Source organism: Mus musculus, chromosome 7, assembly GCF_000001635.26.
Source record: "Mus musculus strain C57BL/6J chromosome 7, GRCm38.p6 C57BL/6J".
NCBI classification, from domain to species: domain Eukaryota; kingdom Metazoa; phylum Chordata; class Mammalia; order Rodentia; family Muridae; genus Mus; species Mus musculus.
The window spans coordinates 132546516-132556582 of record NC_000073.6 but is presented as its reverse complement, the minus strand read 5'-3'; positions in this window follow the sequence as shown (position 1 = coordinate 132556582).

Sequence of the window (10067 nt, the reverse complement as noted above, 5' to 3'; positions counted from 1 at the left end):
TGGATGACATGTGCCACTGTGGAAGAGGTCACGTGCACTTTTATAGTCCAAACAAAGTAAAAAACATGCTCACAAAATATATAGACAGGACACCAGGTAGGGTGCTTGGGATTGCTTACAGACTTCAGATATGACATTCCTAGCTTTAGTCTTAGTGGAGACTAGAGGGCTGTCAGACTTAGCAATCCATTTCATAAGTTGCATCTAGTTGTCAAGGGGACGTTAGGTAGATGCAGGCATTGGAGCAAGAGGGCTGCTACAGAGACCAGAGGCAGCGTCAGCTCTTTGTAACATCCAGATCTCTTGTTACCACAGCAGCCAAGGTTAGCAGGTGGCTCTTCACAGATGGAGCCTCAGAACTGCTCTTTCCATAGTCTGGAGAGAGCTGTAGTTGCTGAGTCGCTAGATTCCCCTCTCCTGTAATTGCAGGAAATGGTAGGAAATCCAGTTAATGGACAGGTAACTCAGATAACGGGCAGCTGTGGGGGAAGGGCTGGCTGCACTGTGAGGGGGAGGGGCAGTCCAGGCCTTACAACCAGGACAGCCGCTCAGTCCTGGCCCTGTGATCTGTGTTGAAAGAATTTGGAGGAGACACAAAAGCTTAGTGTAGAAGATAGTTTAGAATAGAGAAGTTTTAAGAGTGAGTAGGCAAGGTCAGGGAAAGATCCATTGTAATGGCCTATATTTGTAAAATTCATTGACTAAAACAGTCTCATGTAGCCCAGGTTGGCTTCAGACTTGCTGTGTACACCAGGATGGTCTTGGGCATCTGACCCTTCTGTCTCTCTCTACCCTGATGTGGTTCTGGGGATGGAAGCCCAGGCTTTTGTGTGTGTTTCATAAATAGTACTGACTGAGCCTCCGATCTACACTTTGATAGGCTTTACACTTTGTCTAAAGTCTTTAGGAGAGGCAGCTCCTCCTGTCTGAGTGATTGGCAGGAACATTTACTGAGGAAGTGGACAGCAGTATGTCCTGTTCCTTACCAGAAAGCCTCTGGCCACACAGAAGTCTTATGGCCTTCTTGGTAGTTTAGAATGTTAGGTTGCCACTTACAGATAGATATGACTCAGATCTTTCGAGCTTTAAGCAGAATCCTGCAGAATCCTTCACCTTCCCGTCTTACAAGCTGCCGACTATGGAAGGGTCCACCCCCCCATAACTCTCAAGCCTGCTGACATCCAGTTAGCTCTAGTGGATAGTCCTAGTGACTCCATTACCTCTCTACCTTCTCACTGAGGACTAACTAGCTACCTGTAGCCATGATAAAAAAGCAAAACAAAACAAAACATGATCAAGAACTAAGAAAGTTTACTTTGGCTTACATTTCCAAAGAACGCAGAGCCATTGTTAGGAAGGACTAGCAGCAGAGCCAGAACAAGGGGCTGAGAGAGCACATGTTGTTGTTGTTTCATGAGACAGGGTCTGGAACTCATGCTGTAGACCAGGCTGGCCTTGAATTCCTGCCTCTGCCTCCTGAGTGCTGGGATTAAGGATATGTGCCACTGTCTCTTTAACTTGGAGCATGAAGCAGGGAGTAAAATGAAGTGAGCTGAGGTTCTCAAATCCTGTCCCCAACAACATACTTCCCCCAGCAAGGTTGTACCTCCCTATAACCTCTCCGAGCAGTACTACCAACTGGGGACCTAGTGTCAAATGCCTGAGTCTGTGGGGGTCAATTTTCATTTCCGTCACCGCAAGTAGAGAAGAAATGTCCACCTAGAAGGTAGGGGCATCTACTTACACACCATTCCCTTCACTCTGTGGACGTTTGTTTTGGATTCTCACCTCCCAGAGTATCTCATCAAAATCAGTCATGGCTTACATGACAACATTGAGGTTGGATGAGGACCTCTGGTTTTCCTAAAATAATGCGCCAGATGAAACCAGCATTGGTGTCAAGGGCCTTGGAGCATCCCCAATGTGTGGGCACACACTTCCTACAGGAATACCAACTTCTTGGTCCTTGATACAGTCACCGGACCTCTCATCCCATCTCTCTGTTACATTGCAATCTCTGGAGCTGGGACCTCGGTGTCAGGATAGCATATATCCACAGGGGATTGTAAGAGTTAAACCTTTCGTGGGTGGGTGTTTAAGTATAAAATTCAAGGTGTCATCCATTCAGTCATGCCAGGCTCTGAGCTGCCATTAATGGGCCACTGGGGAGGGAGGCTCACAGACCTTATGGGGCTTTTTAGTAGGCATATTTATTGGAAAAAATGTTTATGAAGTTCTGCTTGGCTGGCCCCGAGGATTGGCACTGGTTCAGAGAAACTGCTTTTATCAAGCAGTCTGTGCTAGGCACTGTTCCAAATATGTTAATGTTTGTCACAGGTGCGGTTACCTCCAATTACAGATGGGGAAAGCAAGGTTTTGGAAAGGATATTTGCCTGACTCACTTAAATAGGTAGCAGTAATGCCCAGGGCAGGCAGGACTAGGCTCTGAGGAGGCAAGGGCATTCTAGGTGTCCCTGGGGCTGGAGGTTGGCACTACCACCCCTTTGTTTCCGGAGCATGGCTGAGATGCCCCTCGTGTATGTAAAAGCATTTCAATTCATTTCTAGTTTGGGGAAGAGATTCTTTAAAATGCCAGTGGGAGCCATTGTGGTGAATAATAAATACACAATAGCAACTTACTCCTGTGAGGAAAAACTCAAGTCATGCTAGGACTTCTTCCATGGTTCCATGAGTGTAGAGTAGCTTGCTTCAGAGCTTTATTAGCTTCCTACCTCAACCTTTATTTTTATTAACTTGCAAAGGATGCTCACCCCTTTGCATCAACCTGTTCCTTTTTTTCTTTTTTCTTTTCTTTTCTTTTCTTTTCTTTTCTTTTTTTTTTCTTTTTTTTTTTTTTTTTGTTTTTTTCGAGACAGGGTTTCTCTGTGTAGTCCTGGCTGTCCTGGAACTCACTATGTAGACCAGGCTGGCCTCGAACTCAGAAATCCACCTGCCTCTGCCTCTCAAGTGCTGGGATTAAAGGCGTGCGCCACCACACCTGGCTCAACCTGTTCCTTTTAAATGTTCATGAAACATCTGGTCTTTATAAGTTGCATCAGGGTGGGTAAGGATAAGACCTTAGGTGGAGGGCAACATAAGGGGAAAAGGGTTTCCCAGAAGAAACCAAGCAAGATTAAGAGAGCAGGTGTATAAAAGAGATCACAAGTGTGTGTGTGTGTGTGTGTGTGTGTGTGTATGTGTGCGTGCACGCACACATGCCTCTGTATGCACATGTGTGTGCACAGTTGCATGCAGGAGTTTCCAGACCATGACAGATAGAGAGCCTGCAATGGAAGTCCATGTAGCTGTGTCATGCTCTTCTGGTGTCTTTCATGAGAGGAGCTCTGAGACTCCTCTCATGGGGATGTGGACACCTTTTTATGGTCTGCTCTTAATGCAGGTAAGGGGTTTTCACCCTCCCTGTGCTTGGGTGGACACCAGCCATGCTTATCCTAAGAAAAGTTATTTTTATTTTATATGTATATGTGCGTATGCCTGAGCGTATGTTTATGCACCACATGCGTGTCGGTACTTCAGGAGGCAAATAGAGGGTGTTGGGTCTTCCTGGAGTAACAGGAGATTGTGAGTTGCCCTCTGTGTGTGCTGGGAACTGAACCCAGGTTTTTTGCAGAGTAGCATGCCCTAAACGCTGTAGTTTTACAGTGTCATTATCTGAACCCTAAGAGCAGAACTTGGGTTAAAGTGGTTCAGCCTAAGCACTGACAGTTTGTCCTAGATGACAGCTTGTCCTAGATGACAGCTCGTCATATAAACTGGCGACATCACACTTGGAAACCTGCTGATCACGGTAGGATCCCCCCAGGCTAGCAGGTGGTAGGTGAGGGGTTACTAATATAACAGCCCCTAATCTGGTTTGCCTTAACTACTAATTTATGGTTCCTGGGTTCTAAGCCTTGTATTTTATAGTAACACAATGGAACTGACTTCAAGATGTGTATGCACACAGTGCATAAACTCCCAAGTTTTTCCTAGAGAACACTGTGGCAGCCCTGTCTGTGTGCCCCAGGTTTGTTCTTTTGGAGTGTACAGGCCCAGACAGAACTTGTGAGCATGAGGGCACACAGCTGTGGTAAGGAGCCTGCCCGGGTGCCTTGATGACTATGAATATCGAGGCCAGCTTCAGTTTTGTTTTGAGCTAGGCTGACCTCAGGCCAGCTCACTCTTGTCTATTCTTTATGAAAGCAGGCGAATTAGGCCCACTTTCCTTCGCTCACGCTGCCCACTGTTTTTTAAAGTGGAGTCGGATGCCCTATGAGTCTGAGCTCTTAGTTAATGGGAACCACGGCCAGCTGGTCCCTACACACCTTATGAACCCACAAAGGAGCCAGACTGAGACCCTGGTAGGTTTCTTGGAGGAACCTGCCAGAAAACACCCACCATCTTCAGTGACATTTCCACTTCCCATCTTGGGTTTTTAGATTCCCTTGATGACTTAGTCTCCTTTGAAGTCAGTTTTCCCGGGGGGAAAAATGGTCCGTTTCTGCGGAGAGGGACCTTCGAGTTCTGTAGAGTAGTTAGGGATGTCTTGAGTCAGACTTAGAGCTAAGCACTGGTAGAGGAGGCCGAAGACGTATTTGGACAGCAGGGGGCACTGCCGGCAAAGCATTGCTCAGGTTTCAGCCGCGACGCGCGTGCGCGCAGGCCAGGGAATCAGCACTGAGACCAGGAGCCAATGGGTGCAGGGGATGGGGTGGTGTTTCAGGGGTGGTGTTAAACTGTTTTCTTCCAGGGCTCGCTGTCCTTTGCTGTTCCTTGGTTGCAAATCTTCTTGGCTGCAGACTTCTGTACTTTCATAAAACTTGGTTGTTAGTGTGCAGACTGAACGCACACTTTGAAAACAGTTGAAAAAAATGCAGAAACAATTCCCTCTGCGGCGCCGTGACTGTTCAGGTCTGGGTTCTCCCTTATGTGCTCTGGGTCCCCGGTCTTTTGACTGGTTAAGGGGTGTGAATCATGTTCACCCACTTGTCGCCCAGTGCACCTTATCGGTGCCCATCCTCTTGCCCCGTTCAGAAGACCTGGTAACCTAGCCCGGGCCACTTCCCTGGGGGCGACTATCACCTGTGCATTCTCTAGGAGGGAATAGAGGGCGCCCTAAGCCTATGGAAAGGGCTTGCAGCGTGGAAAATGAAGGCTAGGGCTAATGGTGTGAGTGGTAGGAAGGTGCTCTTTGGTTGCACTTGGTTTTCTTGCACTTTGTCTCTGCCACCTCACTGTGGCCTCCCTCTGTATGTGGCTCAGTCGACAGCTGTCTATCTACCATTACATGGTGATGACCTAGACAGCCAGGACTGGGAGGCCCTGGGTGTGTGAGCGCTGAAGGAGAAAAGAAATACCTTTTCTCATCCACCCTGTGGTCATGGCTGAGGCCTCTGCAACAAAATGATTAACAAAGAGAAAAGCATACACATTTATCTAATAGAAATTTTATGACGCCTAGGAGCCTTTAAAGGAAATGAAGAATGGAAGAAATGGTAAACCTCTGCATTTGTTTTTTTTTTTTTTTTTTTAAGCTGTGGTTTTATCCTGTGAGAACAAAACAGACTGTGACTGGATAGAAGTATGTGATCTAATGTTGATAAACTGGGGGCCTTATGAGGTCTGCTTGTTCAGAGTCTTTTGTGTCCTTGATGTCAGTGTCAGGGACTTTACTTCTCATTAGGGGACACTCCTCAAGTTCTCATGGACTCCTGCACGTGGAGAAGAGTCCTGGCGGGAGTTCTGAGGAGGGGCTCTTTCCCTTCCTGGCAGGAGCGAGATGGGAGAGGGTTGCTTCTGAGGCAGGAGGAGACTGGTCATCAGCTTTGGACATGCCAGGCAAACTCTGGAGCCTTAATCTCTTCCTTTAAAAAAATGGGGCAGCAGGCTCCTCCAGGGAACGGAGGACACATCGAGGAGCGTGGCTTCAGTTGAACCTGCTGGAGGCCTGGGTTCTAATCCCAGGTGTCCTGCTCGGGGCTGCTGCTCCTGCCCCCTGGTCTCCTTCTGATGAGGGTTGAGTGGCAGAGTATGTTACCTCTCAAAGAGGATCAGATCACATCATTTCTGCAGCAGCCCCCAAAGCCAGTCTGGAGGAGGAGCCAGGCTGTGAAAGGCAGTCAGCTCTGACCAGAGGAGCCGAGGCCTGACCTCCATGGAGCGGGTACTCTGACAGCATCTGTGCTGTGGAATTCAGCTCTTATGTCCCAGGCTTGTGACCCAGGACTCCTGTCTCCAGCCCGAGTGGCCCTGTGTGGTTCTGTGTGTGGCTGTGTGGTGGGGCGGGGACATGGTCCCTTACTCTCACTTGTTTGAGTCCCAGCTCACTTCAAGAGACTGTTCTTTTGGCATAGTGATGGTACTATTCCAGGTGGAGAGAGGTTCTGCCTTCCTCTCTGGAGGAAACTTAGCCTCAGTGGGTATCTAAGAGATGGGGGTAGGTGTAGAAGTTAGGTCCAGTTCTCGTTGCCCTCCCCAGCCCCATGCTCCCGGAAATACAACACAGACTCAAAATATATTTACAAATACCTTGGCCATAAAGCTAGGCTCTTCTCTGACTAGAATTATACTTAAGATAATCCATTTATTTTAATGTACATTCTGCCATGAGTCTGGTTTCATTGTTTAGGTACCATGCATTCATCTTCTCACATCTTTCCGGGCAGATCATCCATGCCTGGTTCTATCCCAGAATTCTTCCTCCTCCCAGATGTTCCACCTTCTACTTCCTGCCTTGCTGGAGTCTAGCCCAGCATGAAAGGGTCCCAAGGAAAGGCAGTGATGGGGTATGGAGTCAGCAGTGAGGCCAAAGTTTATTTATCTTTGCCAATCTTCTGTCTACAACTCTTTGCAATTCAAAGGCCAAAACCCAATGGCTTCTGGTAATAAACTCCTTCCGTTAGCATCAGGGGATTAGGAAAAAAAAAGCTTGCCAGATCAAGGGGCCTCTCTTCCCAATGATGGCCGACTAGGCCATCTTCTGCTACATATGCAGCTAGAGACATGAGCTCTGGGGGGTACTGGTTAGTTCGTATTGTTGTTCCACCTTTAGGGTTGCAGACCCCTTCAGCTCCTTGGGTACTTTCTCTAGCTCCTCCATCGGGGGCCCTGTGTTCCATCCAATAGATGACTGTGAGCATCCACTTCTTTGTTTGCAGGCACTGGCATAGCCTCACAAGAGACAGCTATATCAGGGTCCTTTCAGCAAAATCTTGCTGGTTTACGCAATAGTGTCTGGGTTTGGTGGCTGATTATGGGGTGGAACATCAAGGCCAAGAAGTGGGAGTGGGTGGGTAGGGGAGCAGGGTGGAAGGAGGGTATAGAGGACTTTCGGAAAAGCCTGGATTGTTTGGGAGAGCCCAAGATGTTGGAGATGTCAAAGTTGAGGGAAAAAAAGCTGCCAAGGAAAGCTGCAAAACAGGTGTGGAACCAGCCTGAGAGAGAGAAGCACGCTTCAGTGAAGAAAACTGAGAGGACTCGGAGCTGTGAGGAGCACCGTGACATCGGGCGTGAGCATGCAGGGTTTGGAGTTTGCTCTGCTTGGCTTTGGTCCGTTTTTTAGCACTAAGCTCCCTTCCTCCAGTTTGGAATGGTAGTGTATATACTGGGCCATTGTATGTTGGAAGTATGTGAGCTGCTTCTTCATTTTGACTTTACAGGTGGCTACAGTTAAGAGACTGCATGAGACTTAGAAGAGACTTTAGTTCGTTAGTCAGTTTTTTATAATGTGTACAGTAATTGGTGAACTATGCTCACATTCTTTACATAACGTGAATTTTGCGATGATATGTATTTTAAAAATTTAGTCCATTTAAAGAAATTGTGTGGCAATATTTTGTTTGCAAGTGCTACAATGGTATTAATGACATTGGCCTAAAACAAACAAAAAGAAAAAAGAAAAAAAAAGCTTAATTGTTAGGGCTCCCTTCTCTCTGGCTCAAGAACCTCTCGCTGGCCATGTTAGAGGCTTGGACTTGTTACCTCTTCATGAACCAGGAAGAAAAGAGAAGAAAAAAAGGAAAATATTTTACATAGGCAATATGCACAGGCACACATACACTCACATACATTCTGGTCAGGCCCAACCACTTGTCTCATCAACTTCACAAGTGTTCTTGCATACTTATATACATACACATATATTTACACATGTATGTATAGATGAACAGACATAGACATATGTACATGTGGAGCTGAGCCCCAAATGCCACCCACATACATTTGGTGGGTAGCCACCCCCTTATACCTTTTCTCTGGCCTTCTTACAGATTCTTAGACAAAAGTTCTTTAGAAAATGACCTCATAGATACAATGTTACACAGAAGGGGAGTTACAGAAGGATGTTGATATTAAGTTCAAAGCAGTGTTTTAAGCTATAAGCTCATTATAAGTTCAAAGCAACAGTTTCACATGGCCTCACTTTATCGTGGTGCACACCAGTGGCCTCATCCTCAGATCTGACCTAGAATGAAGGTTTTTCTTTGATCACAGATTTGTCCCAAGCCTATTTCTCTTTTTAGTGTAATTGCAAAAGCTTATTGGATTCCTTACCATGAAGCTGTTCCTCACTATTTTATGAGGAGGGGGCACATTCCATTCTTGATTCTAACTTTCTTACATCTTTCAGGCAAAACAACTAAGACCATCTCTTAAAACTTTCTACCTAAAATTATTGTAATCAAATCATGAGTTCTATAAAATCATTAATTCATCTAAACAGCATTAATTTATGAAAGTTCATCTTTATGTTGATCTGCAGGAAATCTGCCCTATAGCGTGGGCTAATGCCCAGGAATCATTAGACTATGTAATAGTGACAGAGAAAGGCATATCAGCTTCAAGAAGCAATCTTGAGATGAAGTCTCTTGGGACCTTGCCTCTCAGAGCTCACCCATTGTGAGCCATGCAAAATTAGTGGGCCACCTCTGGAAAATCACCTGCTAGCCTTAGCCTCTCCCAGATGGTTCCTGATATTGCCTAAGCCATAGGCCATAGGCTTTTTAATGGACAGGAGATCCTGGCTCACTGAGGAGCATCTGAGCTGTGTCTTCCCCGACTTGCCAGCAGCAGAACTCCCCTCATTTTGTTCAGTACTGGCTGGACACCCATACCCACACACCCCTAAAAACAGCTATCCTGACAGGCCTGCTTTGTGGCTACAGCCCCACCTGGGGCCCCACCCACAGCTTTGCCTGTGCTTTGAAGGTGGCAGCCAGAAGAAAAAGCCGAACTTGCACCCAGGGTAAACAGCTGAGGCCTCAGTTTGGGTTGCCAGAGGGCTACAAAGGGACACTGTGTGAGATGTGCCTGGAGCAGAAGGACCCATTCAGTTCTCCTGGGATGGGACCGGCTTGCCAATTAATCAGGGAGGACTCTAGTGGTGTGACTGAGGACTGTCGGAAGGAATAGGAGGAAATGCCCACTATGTCCCACAAATTGGAATTGGACATCTATTGGCTCTGCAGAGCAGTCACTCTGGAAACCTTGTGGGGGCCGTTCTGGGGGAAACCCCTTAACCTTGCTGATGCACCAGCCCAATCTGGACTCCCTGAGGAGACAACACTTGGAGAGGGGTAACTCTCATATACCAGCCCCCTTCGGGTACTGTGCAGGCAAGCAGAGTTCTCCACCTGTCCCTCTGCATTCTGCTGCCTGGGATTGGAGGAGTCCCTGGTTCTATGGGTAGAGGCATTTCTGCCCTGTGTTCGCTGTGTTGTGTGGATATGCCCATGCCTTCCTGCCTTCTCTGTGCCCTGGGGTGGCAAACATTTTGAAGCATCAGCATCTCTTCACTATGATTCTCCGCACTTGCACAAGCTCTGTGAGGTTAACTGACTTGGCCAAGTTCACAGCATGATGGGGTCGGGCCTTTGGCCACAGGTCTGCCTCTCGCAGGTGGGTGGGTCTCTACACAAGGTGAAGTGAGAAGCAATTGTGCCAGTGTTGCTCCTCAGCATAGACAACCTTCGGCTACCATCCATGTGGCCTCCCTTCTCTGGGGTGTATCTGGCCATGGGTGGGAAGTGCGGAAGAGTCTCATCTACTGCAGATGAGATGCATGGCAGTGT